The sequence below is a fragment of the Pholis gunnellus genome, assembly GCF_910591455.1.
Source record: "Pholis gunnellus genome assembly, chromosome: 1".
NCBI classification, from domain to species: Eukaryota; Metazoa; Chordata; class Actinopteri; order Perciformes; family Pholidae; genus Pholis; species Pholis gunnellus.
Genome location: NC_136528.1, coordinates 4,548,888 through 4,560,606, shown reverse-complemented (window position 1 = coordinate 4,560,606; position 11,719 = coordinate 4,548,888).

The window sequence follows — 11,719 nt, the reverse complement described above, 5'->3', positions numbered from 1 at the left end:
ACAGAGACAACAGTATAAAATGGCACCAGCTTGTCTTTTGGGCACTGTACATAGAGCAGAAATGCATAAATCCTTATTTAAAAGTACCCCAAAACTACAAAAGCAGATGACACATGTTCAAGATAGGTAAAAAAGGAAGGGAGCTGTGTGTAAAGATAAATAAATAATGAAAATGTGGACCTCCAAAAAAGTAAAAAAAAGAAAGAAAAACCTTCCCTTGTATTTTATAGGTGAGGAACAAAGTGCAGAGAAAGCTGCAGACAAGGTTAAACAAAGCTGTAGGGTTACAGAAAGTTGGGGTTGTTTATTCTGGAGCGATGCTGACTCCGAAGGTTAATTACAACTCTAACCTTTCCGCTTTCCTCTTCCACCTCCCCTTATTTCTCCCGCATCTTCCTCCCCCGCTCTCTTCATTTCAACGTGCTGACTTTAAAGCCACAAAAGAACAGAAGGAGTCAAACCTGATAGGACAGACGGACTTCTCCCCTCTCGAATACATTTCTTGTTTCTATCTTGCTCTGATATTCAACTTCTATCCCTTCACCACCACTTTCTCCCCCTCCTCTTCTGCTTCCTCCAGTCCAATCCCTCCATCCCTTTGTTTGTTGTTCATTAGCTTTACCTCCTCCCCCTTTCTCTCCTGGCCAAACTGACTCATTCTCCCAGAGAGCAATAACATCTGTTTACATGTGTGTGTTCTAACCACGAATTAGACACAATGCTCTTTATTACTCCATCTCAGTGCAGCTCTAAAGTGCTGCAATTACTGCACTCTTCAGTAGGAAGCTCAGCCTCACCTCCCTCGCTCCTATTGTTCTTTGTAACGGATAATAATGGCAGCATTGTGTGAAACTTGGAGACCATCTAAAGCTACATCCACACTACTATGATTCCATTTTTAAACGCATACCTTTTGCTACATTTACACTGAGCGTCCACATTACTCCAGAGTTCTAGAGCACCAAAAACAAAAGAGTTTGGAAACGCTACCGAATCCAGATAAGTTTGACTCTGGGGTTACCTCGTAGTGTGGACAGCATTAATTAATATAAATATAACAGCAAAAGATGACGTCGGTTGAAATTAACTTGAAGAGTGTCAGAAATGGATGGGAATCCATAAGAAAACATATAACATTTGTGTTATCCTTTGCTGAGCAAATGTATTGTTTTATACTGTAAATATCTCTAAAAGGACTTTATGATCCAGATCATATGTCTCAGGTGTAAGAAACTTGGACTGCACATACGTCACAGAGAGGTGGTCATAGTGGATGATGGGCATTAAAAGACTGGAAGGAAAAAAACGTGGTTTTGTATGGTACTGAGTAACTCAGACATTCATATAATTCTGGCCTAATGCTTGACATAAAACAGTCAGTGGCTGATAAAATAGTTGTGTTTTAAATGCGCTTGGCTTGAGATGCTGCCACGCTCACAATGTCATGTGCCCAGAGTGTGGAAAGAAAACAGAACGTGTGCCCCAAAGCCTTTGGGCAATCAATTCGGATGGCACAAATTTGATGCCAAGTAAGGCTGATTGGCTGTTGCCCCGCGGTAATTTGATTGTCTATTTTCGAAGTACTGTAGGCGTCATTCACTAGTAGGCCGAAACCAAACCGACCAAGCTGATCACTTTTTGCAGATTTACGGAGAGTAGATCTCCAGCATAAAATGGCTAACGGCTATTTTGTCAGAGAAAACACTTATTTAGCTGTAAATTATCGTTACGATGTTGACGTCCTATTGTACATTTCTTTATTGAACCAATATAATGAATGAAACATTTAAAGGTTTTGATTTACAGAATATGAGTTTACAGAGCAAACATTTTCAGGAGAATGTAAGCTACTAAAACACTTAAATCTGAACTTTCCCTAATGTGAGATCACGTTGAGCTCGGCAGATCTTGGTTTTAAAAAGGCTGGGCAGCCCTGCTCCATGTGAACGAGCAAAATAACAATGAATTTGATGACAACCATATCGTTGATTCTGACATCCAGCTGCTTGCTCACTCAGTCTACTCCACTCCCGGATCTGGTCTTGCAAGATTGCCCTCCAGTGCAGAATGGTGTGACTGTTGCAGAATTAAGTGTATGAAATATTCAGCAAGTCCTTTTCTTGTTAAAAATCTCCCCGAGCCGGTGAGAGTCCACTCCCTTTGTCCAAATGCACAGAGCCCCTTGTCCTCCGGCTGTCAGGAAGCCTGTGCGCAAACGTTAGAAAAGCGTCATTAGGTATTCTGACGGCAACATTTTGTTTGTTGTTTGGCTCTGTGCTGTTTTTACTTTGATGAGACATTCTGGCATGCAGACCAGGGGCTTTATTTTCAGTTCTGCCAGATCGTTGACACCCTAAAATTGACCACACTGTGTATAAATCAGCTGTTTTTTTTGACGATCATTATTCGTTGTTGTCCTTTTATTTCATAGAATAAATATGGACAACTAAACAATTCAACAATAATTGATCGTCCAATATTGTACTTTAAAACTTTGTAATTTCTCATCTAAAGTAAGACAGGTATACGTACGTGTGCAAATGCAGTTTGGCAACGTAAGTACGGCGTTGTACAATAGCTTAAAAGTACGGACAGAGACTCAAGAGTTTTAAAATGGACACTACAAACAGTCCCGTGGTAACATTAGTCAACACATTTAATAGCTTGCAGCCGTAGACGCCACCGGTGTTTGGGTTTATTGAGTGACCGTGTTAAATGAAGACTCTCAGCCGACTGCTTTCGTGGTTGCTCGTAGTGACGGCTGCTGTTGAAAACAACAAATACATATTCATCTGTGTTCATTATCTACGCCAACCGTTTACACACATTCGGCTTAACTCGTTAAACTGAAACATGTGTTGCTCTGTAACGGTCGTGATCTTGCAGGAATTCTGTAGAACTTAAGTCCGTAGTTGAAATATCGATTCTGACAATCGAACATGCAGCAACCAGACATTTTGATGTTGGTACCACTTTAAATTCAATGTTTAAAGCTTGCTAACTCTTCTGGGTGGCGCGGGCAAAAACGCTACTTGCGTTGCCAACATGCTCAAGCACATTTTTGATGTCGGCTGTGAAAGGGTCTATAGTCCCCTGAAAGCTATGCACATAAATTCTCCCTCCTCTGCTGATCTCCATGTCATCCGAAGGGACTGGGCCTGGTAATCTGCTTATTTTGTGCATGCCCATTAAGCTTGACAGAGGCATTCAGCTGCATACGAATATACTCTGTGCACTCTGACAGAAACATAATGTGGCCTCAAAACCCGAATAGGGTGCATTCATACATCTCCCACCATTACTCATGCTCAAGGTCAAATTGCAGTCAAAGCTAATGGGTAAAAGTGTGTTTTCAGTAGTTAAATAGATTTCAGATAATAGAAAACATGCATCTCTTATGTGTCGTTCTGGGCAGAGAGCTTACTGGGACCAGAGCTATCGTTAATGTTATTAATTTCACCTGTGCTTTTTCTGCTGTAAAACAGGTCTATTGTTATCACTTAGTGATCACCTGACCTCTCCTCTGGAGCCGTCATCGGTTAACATTTTTAATTTGTTCATCCTCAGTTATACTGTGTTCAGTGCTAATTAGCAAATGTTAGTGTTTGTTAATATTAGCATGCTAACATGCTAAACTTAGATGAGTGATGAATGGTAAACAGAACATAACACACCCTGGTATTAGGGAGGCTTCGTAGCCGCAAACTTTGTTACTCCTTTCAACCTCGACAAAAGGAGCGCAGACCAGATCCTCTCCCTCTGTTCTTACCTTTCACAATAAAAGCCCTATACACTGTTTATTAGAGGGAATTTAAATTCACTCAGAGCATTTTGCTAAAAGGAAACTCAATAAAATACCTCACGGTAGCTTAGCCTTTACAACAACTGCCAGATGCTCCCCTGCCTGCGCAGATCTATTGTAACCCTTTCTTCAAAAAGTGTTGCAGCTGTTGCAAATTTACATCGCTGGCGGTATGAATAGTTTTGATGCGAAGTATTTGCAGGCAAGTATTTAGCATTTTTGTGGCGTTTATTCATCATGCCTTCGTTGTGTAAAGGCCTTTGCTCTTGTCTTATACAAGACCTAAACAGTTTTTTATTTTTTGTTGTTTTGAATTGCTTCTGAGAGTAGTAATACCACGAGTATGGAGAAATCCTCCGCTCCTCTGTTCTGGCTCTGGAGACGCCCTGCTCTCCATGCCGCTTTGCATCTGTCACTGAATGTCTTGATTGTTTTTTATGCATTCTAATCGATTCACTTGTCTGCTTCCATATCTACAAATGCATGGGTTGCTCTGCCACTGTCATGTGACAGTTCCATTAACAAGCACTGGTTATGTCAGCCTGCGGTTGTCCTTTTTGTTTTTGTGTGTGTGTGTGTGTGTGTGTGTGTGTGTGTGTGTGGATTTGAGCCTTTGTGGTTTCTTGCTCTGCCCAGTGGGACCAGTTAGCAGCTGACTAGCTCTGATAGCAGACTGTCTAGACTGTCCTTCCACTGACGGACATTGGAAAGTCATTGACACAGTGTGCTTCGTCAGGGGTGGGGGGTTCAGTTTGATAACCAGGCGGTTGGTGTAGCACCAAGCACACACGACATGCTATAATGTTCTTAAATCGGCCGTGAATAGTACACAAACAGCAGAGGACCAGGCTTGGAGGGGACAACACTCACTGAAAGTTGGGATCTCCGTGACGCTTAATTTGCTTCTAGGGTTTTACGTGTGGGGTTGATGTGTGCGTATGTATTCTATATGTGTGCATAAGTGTGTCTGTGTTTGTTGAACTTATTATACACATTGCATTCATATTGCATGTACACGAATAAGATACATGATGACACATACGCTTTTGTTTCATACATGATACTCTTGTTTATTATCTGTTTTATTATGTGTTTATTTATGGGACATTAGTTCCTATTTGTGCTGTGGTCATTCTTCCAACGTATCCTCATACAACGGTTGGTATGATATCCTGCAAAAAGTTCCTCCTCCTTTTTTGTCTGTTTTCCTAAGACAGCAAGCAACACGTGTCGATTTCCGCTCATTACATGCATACGGTCCTCTCAAGATAAACTTCCGTCTTCACAAGAAACTAACGCTACTCAGTTTGGTTTAAGCAACAAAACAACTTGGTTAGGTTTAGGAAGAGATCGTGAAATATTAAAGATCCTAGTTTGGTTTAAAATAACCACGGAAGTGCCTTCACTGCATTACGCAAGTTACGTGACAAATGAATCAACATTGACTTCTCGTTGACTCGCGGTAACGAGAGCCAGCGAGTGCAAAACCGCTGTAGCGCCATTCACCTCCTTCAGAGGCCATCTTTACCACAATAACGCTACTTTAGGAGCAGCGGAATTCAGACAACTGGTGTTACCGTGGTTTTGCGCTCTGCGGCTCACGTTGTTGAAGACCTACAGTGGCTTTCAGGTACCGTGAAAACATGAAAGGCTCTCTCTAGAACCAGTTCTGGATTTTTAGTTGAGGGATTTAGTTTTTCTTTAGAATATATTAGTTTTTTGGTACATTTGTTTTGGTTCATTGTTAAAATATTGAAACTGATAGACCCTCTTCTCTGGTCATGTTTGTCTTTGTGTTGGTCTGATACTGTAAGTCCCCGTTTCTGTTGACATTTTTTTTCTTTGTTTGGTCAGTTTGGATCACTTCCATTCTCTTCTAGTCAGTTTATTTTAAGTTAGCATATCCTGAGTTTGGCTGAGGGTTTTGCTCCTTGTGCGTTCTCCTCCGGCTTCCTCTCACCATACAAAGGTCAGGTTATTTGCCGTTATCTAGCCGTAGGTGTGAATGTGAACGTGAACAGTCTGTTTCCGTGTGTCAGCCCTGTGATTGACTGGCGACCTCTCCAAGGTGTACCCCGCCTCCCCCCCAATGTCGGCTGCAATCACCCAAAGCCCCCTCCCCTCGCGACCCTGTACAGGATAAGCTGTCCCACATAATGGATGGATGGATTTTTGGGTCAATAAAATCTTCTTTCTGATACCTGCCACTTCAGACCCACACACTGGGGCTTTGATCAATGCCAGCAATGCATTTTGTGAACCTCAGCAGATACCCATCACGGGTATCTTACCTGGAATAATGGATGTTGCACTGATAGAAGGTGCTGTAAGCACCAGTAATGAGAATTTGATTCAATGCTCGCCTTAGGCCCGGTAGATGGGACAAGCAACAAACACGTCCCCCCCTGTGTTGGTGTTGCCTGCCGTGTTAGCCTCGTGTCTCCAGCACTGTGTGAACAGTCATTAGCTGCTTAGCCCCGGGGCTGCCTCAGGATGAGGATAATAAAACACGAAAATTGTTGGAAAGGTAAGGGATAAACAAAACAAAGCTTGTGTCCCTAGGCAGGTGAAATGAGGGAAGAGTTTTTTTGAGTTTGTTGGCCTACTTTCTACCTGTCATTAAAATGCGGACAGTTGATTGTGTCAGAATCCGATTAGATGTATTACATTTGCACCTGAAGATAAACTCCCATTCATTTTTTTTAATCAATGGTTGATCAACGAGTTCCTTCACTTTTAAAATATTTATGTACACAGTCTTGTACCTTTGCTGATGGATGTGGTACCGTAAAACCATCTGATCGACACAGTGTAGCTGCTGAATGTTCTGAAATATCATTCATTGTTGACATTGCTACTAGGTCCAAACTTGAAGAACGAATCCGAAAAAATTGGCGGGGTAGGTGAATAAGGATTTCCTAAAACATCAGTAAAGTGAATGAAAAGTGAATTTACCTTCTGGAACCCGAGCCAATGAAAAAGTGGACTGCTGAGCTCTATTAGCATGTCCACACTGTCAAAGCACTATTAAACGCTTTTGGCGGCTGATTGATCCAAGCTCCATTCAGAAAATAAGAATTTCAAAAGTTGTTTGCTTGTCAGCCTGCGGACAGAACAAAGCATGAATTCCGACTTTTTACAAATCTACACCAATAATTTGTTATTTTTGCATCCTTTTTATACATTTATTGCAAATAAATCACAACAACATTGTTTATTTTGGGTTCATACAGCTGTAGTAAACCAGCCGACATGTAGCATGCTAGATACCAGTGGGGGGGGGGGGGGGGCGTGCATTTTATACCTGGGCCTTTACTCATAAAAATGAAGCTCAACACCTACAAATACACTAACTGCATGAATACCTGAATGACGGGACGCGGCGGCAATAATGAACAATGCATATAGTCAAAATCAATTCAGCTGAAACACACATTCCGCCACACACTCAAGAGCATGCGCCATTCAAATATTATTCATATCAGAGGGAACAATATTACCCATGCCCAACATGTCAAACTAAAGATCTGATTGGTTGAACACTATGACAATCAACAATATCGTCCCCATTACTTAAACTGCACATGGATTCACTTGTGAGTCTGCAGGCCTCGGGCCTCTCTTCTACCTAGAGACACAGAGGTGAAATCTGATTGGATAAAAGCTCTTCTTAAAACAAGCTGCACTGGAAGCAGAGCAACTGAGGAAGACAGTAGCTGTGCAATGAGAAAATAAGATAATGGGAAAAATATTATAATTCATGTAGTGTATTTATGAAAAATTATTAAATTATAAAATAGCTATAACTTTGTGATTCTGTCTAGGCCAGCAGAGAAGGCCTTGCAGGCCCTGACGGCCCACCACTGCTAGATACAGTATCTAGCGCCAACGGATGATGTTACGAACCCGCGTTTGGTTTCAAGCTGCATCTGGGACAGCAACATGCATAAAGCAGCAATAGTGATTATTTCGACCATGATTGTTGAAACGTTGTTGCTGTCTACATGGAGGTAAGCCCGCCCTCCTGTGAAGCAAGTAAACACAAATGATCCCGTGGTCAAACTCACGTAACGCAAGGTGAAAATGTATGAAAATACAGAATAACATGTTTAGGTCACAATATGTCAATGTTGTGTTTACCGCTCTTGTCCAGACAGGACAAAAGCACAAAGACAAAGCAATGAGAATGACAAAGAGAGAAAGTGTGTGTGTGTGTGTGTGTGTGTGTGTGTGAGAGCGAGAGTGAGAGAGAGAGATGTGTAAAGCAGTCAGTGCCAGTAAGGGGATATTACTCTGCAGCCGAGAACCTCTTTAATACATAATGCTGCAGAAGTACTTTTCCTCCTCTCTCGTCATCTCTACGCACACCATACACACTTCCTGAATTACACACCCCAGATGCCCTTATGATCACAAGACAGAACCCCTGTCACAGAGACCAGACTTACTGACAAAGACACAGAGTGGAGAGAGAGAGGGAAAAAAGAGGAGTCTTGGGCCCGGCTAGCAGAGCGGACATTTATATGGCTGATGAGCTGTGGTGAAAGCTGCTCTATCAGGGCTGGCAGCAGGACAAGACTGAACATCAACACCTGCACTGTCAGTACAAGATATCCAGCGATATCTTCGCACAAACATGCCTATAGACCCAAAGTTTTATTTAATAAAATAAATGGACTACTCAACCCTGCAGTTACAAATTGTCATGAAGCAACATCGGATACCGCTGAATATTTTCTAAGATTCTTTATTAGCAAAATTGACACGATAAGATCTCAGATATAACCGCCCTCCTACGATCCTTCAGAAGTATGCTCATGCATCTCTGTTCTTAACAACTTTGAACCGATTTCTCGTTCCTCTTTGACACATATTATCTCATATATGAACCCTAGCATATGATATAGATCCCTCACGCCTACTTACGGAAGTGCTGGACACCATCGGGCCCAGTGTTTTATCAATATGAATAACTCTGGTTAATGGTTGGGTCCCAGCTTACTTCAAACAAACATGCTGTCATATCCAAAGAGACAATTCAGCAGACAACTCATCTACAATCAATGCCCTCGGGCTGTATGTAAAGTTATCTTTGATTCTTTTTTTTTATTTCATAAACAATTCAACTAACAAATTGAACTGATTCCTGCCTGTTAAAGATTTGGAGACTTTAGCTCAAGCTTTTACTTCCTTTCACCTCGGCGATTGCATTTCTTGCTATGTAGGAATCATTCAGTCAGCCATATCTCACCTGCAGCTTGTTCAAAATGTGACAGCGGGGGTTCTCACTGGTACCAGGAAAAGAGACAATATCTCCTGTGTACTGTCCTCTCTCCAGTGAAATACAGAATGGATTTTAACATAAAAAAAGGATTTCTAAAGCATTGCATGGACTGGCACCAGGTTACATTTCTGAACTGCACATCCTCTAATCCACCTCCCGACCCCTCAGATCTGGAGCCCAATCCATTCCATACACTCTGTTAAAAACAAAAGGTGATTTCAGTTGTCGTGCCTAAATTGTGGAACAGTTTGTCACTAACAGGTATCATTCCCCTCCACTGATACCTTTAAAACCAGCCTAAAGACACATCTGAATACTTTTTAGTCTCTTAATAATCATCATGAAGACATGCCTAACCACACTCTGTTATTTATTTGTTTGTATTCTATTTTCTTTGTGCAATGCTGTTGTGCTATGATTTTATCAAGTTATGTCCTTTTATTAATGTACTTATTATATATATATATATATATACAACGGTCTAATATTAGCAAGAACTAAAATTAGCAATGTGCATTTGAGGGGAAATGTATTGCCACCTGGGTTGTTTCTGGGAACATTTCTTCAATATTGTTTTGGAGTCCTCTTGGCTTGATACATTTGCTTATTGACTTTCTGACAGCCTAACTTAGCATAAAGAAAAAGGGGAAAGTTGTGTGTGTATAAAGGCTAAACGTGTTAATTAGTGAGGTTTAGAGGTGTTGATAAGTGTATTGTTTGATAAAGCCAGGCGAGCTATTTCCTCTTTCTTCCAATTTTTAATAAAAGCTAATCGGCCTCCTGGCTGTCGGTCCAACACACAGACATGAGAGTGGTATCAATATTCTCAATCAATGTCATCTCCCCCTGAGTAAGAACAATTTCCCTAAATATTGAATCATTGTTTTTAAATTACTATGAGGAACTTTTAATTGGTTATGAAACTCCTAACCTCAATTAAACAATGATGCCTCTACTACCCACGTAAGTCAACGAGACAATCAGCGAGAAGATTGTCAATTTCTATAGAGTTATTGTTAAGGCTTGTCATTGGTGCCACCGGGTCAGATTTCAAGCAAAATCGGACAAAATCAGGTTCACCAGTAACTCCTTCAGCTCAGACTCTAAGCACGGCCTCCAGCAGCAAACAGCCCACTGCGGACAGACCCAGTTCCGGCTTATCTCTGGTACTCGGTAACACTACCGCATTTCTCCACAGGGACCGCCAAAATCAACACAAAAGTAAAGTTCCTCATAGTAGCTTTAAGGTATAGATAACATCATGATCAAATAATGAAAATGCCTATACTACCACTGTATGACCCTTAAACATCCGTCCATCTTCTCAACTGTCCCACTGACAAGTTTCTCAGCATTAAATTAATACGTCTTTACTTCGTTCATTCACAGTGACACAGTCAGCAGTTTGCATTAATGACTACTGACGAGGGGCCATGCCACTAGCATGACTAAAAATGGACACTTTGGCCAATATCTTGCTTCCATCCTCCATTCCTACCTTTTGTTTTTTACGTGTAGACTTGTAGAAGGGTAAAAACAAGAAGAGAAGATCTCCAACTGATCTTTGTTTGTTTGTGTCCCATTTGCTGCTGCAATGACCCAGTTTCTTGCAATGGACCATTAAAGTTACATCCTCTGTTAAACAGTATTAGAGAGATAAAGACGGAAAGAGCGGAAGAAAGATAAAGATAAAACACAAGACACAATAAAGACAGAATTAGTTTGTCTGTATTTTTAACAGACCATGGAGAATAGCAAGGGACAGCAATTTGCAAAGCAAGTTGAGAAATATTGGGAAAACGTAATTTGGTTTATACAGCAAAAATATCTTCGCCATGGTGTAAGATCATTCTGACTGTTTGCTTGGCGGACATGAAGAGCAAAATTGCCCACCTATTGTCGCTGTCCGTCTGGGTTTGTCTGCATTTCTTGCCGATGATACTGCTTTTGGGATTGTAATCCTGCAGTCCAACTGGAAGCAGCCCCAAGAACAACTCATGAATACCAACTGCAAAATTAGTTATAAAATGTGATTGTCAGTGGAAACATTTTAAACATGGATGGAAGCCCATTCTGTTTTCTATCGAAGGAATCTGTCAAAGCGGGCCAAACTAGGCCCCAGCAACCCCATGTTCACTGCACGTCAATTGGTTTTGTTTAAATTCCCACTACTGAGGAGCAGTTAGGGGAGGTTGTGCATCATTAGCTAATCCTGTCAAGGGGCACAAATTGAAGGGCCCTCAGAGGGCCATTAATGACAGTCTGTTGAGACGTCTCTGGGTCGTTGGCTTTCAATCGTTAAAATGTTCTTACAGTCTTAAAGCACATCTCGAGAAATGGTGACTGTACCACCATCCAGCATTGGTACCAGCCATGATGGTGTGTGGCCCATATTGTTTTCACCTTGTTAGTCTGTGTGTGTGTGTCATCATGGCAAAATGTGGTCCTGAGATCCCAACTGTAGCAGGAACTACCACAGAAGAAATGTTGAGTACTTTGCCAGGTGTTGTCTGCCTGTCAGTGGACAGATATTGTCATCGCGATAGCATCGAAACTTGACAGGTGTGTAGTTGAGCTCAAAATGAAGATGGGCGCAGTCCAAGCAAGGGCACCGGAAGTAATGGGGTAGAAAT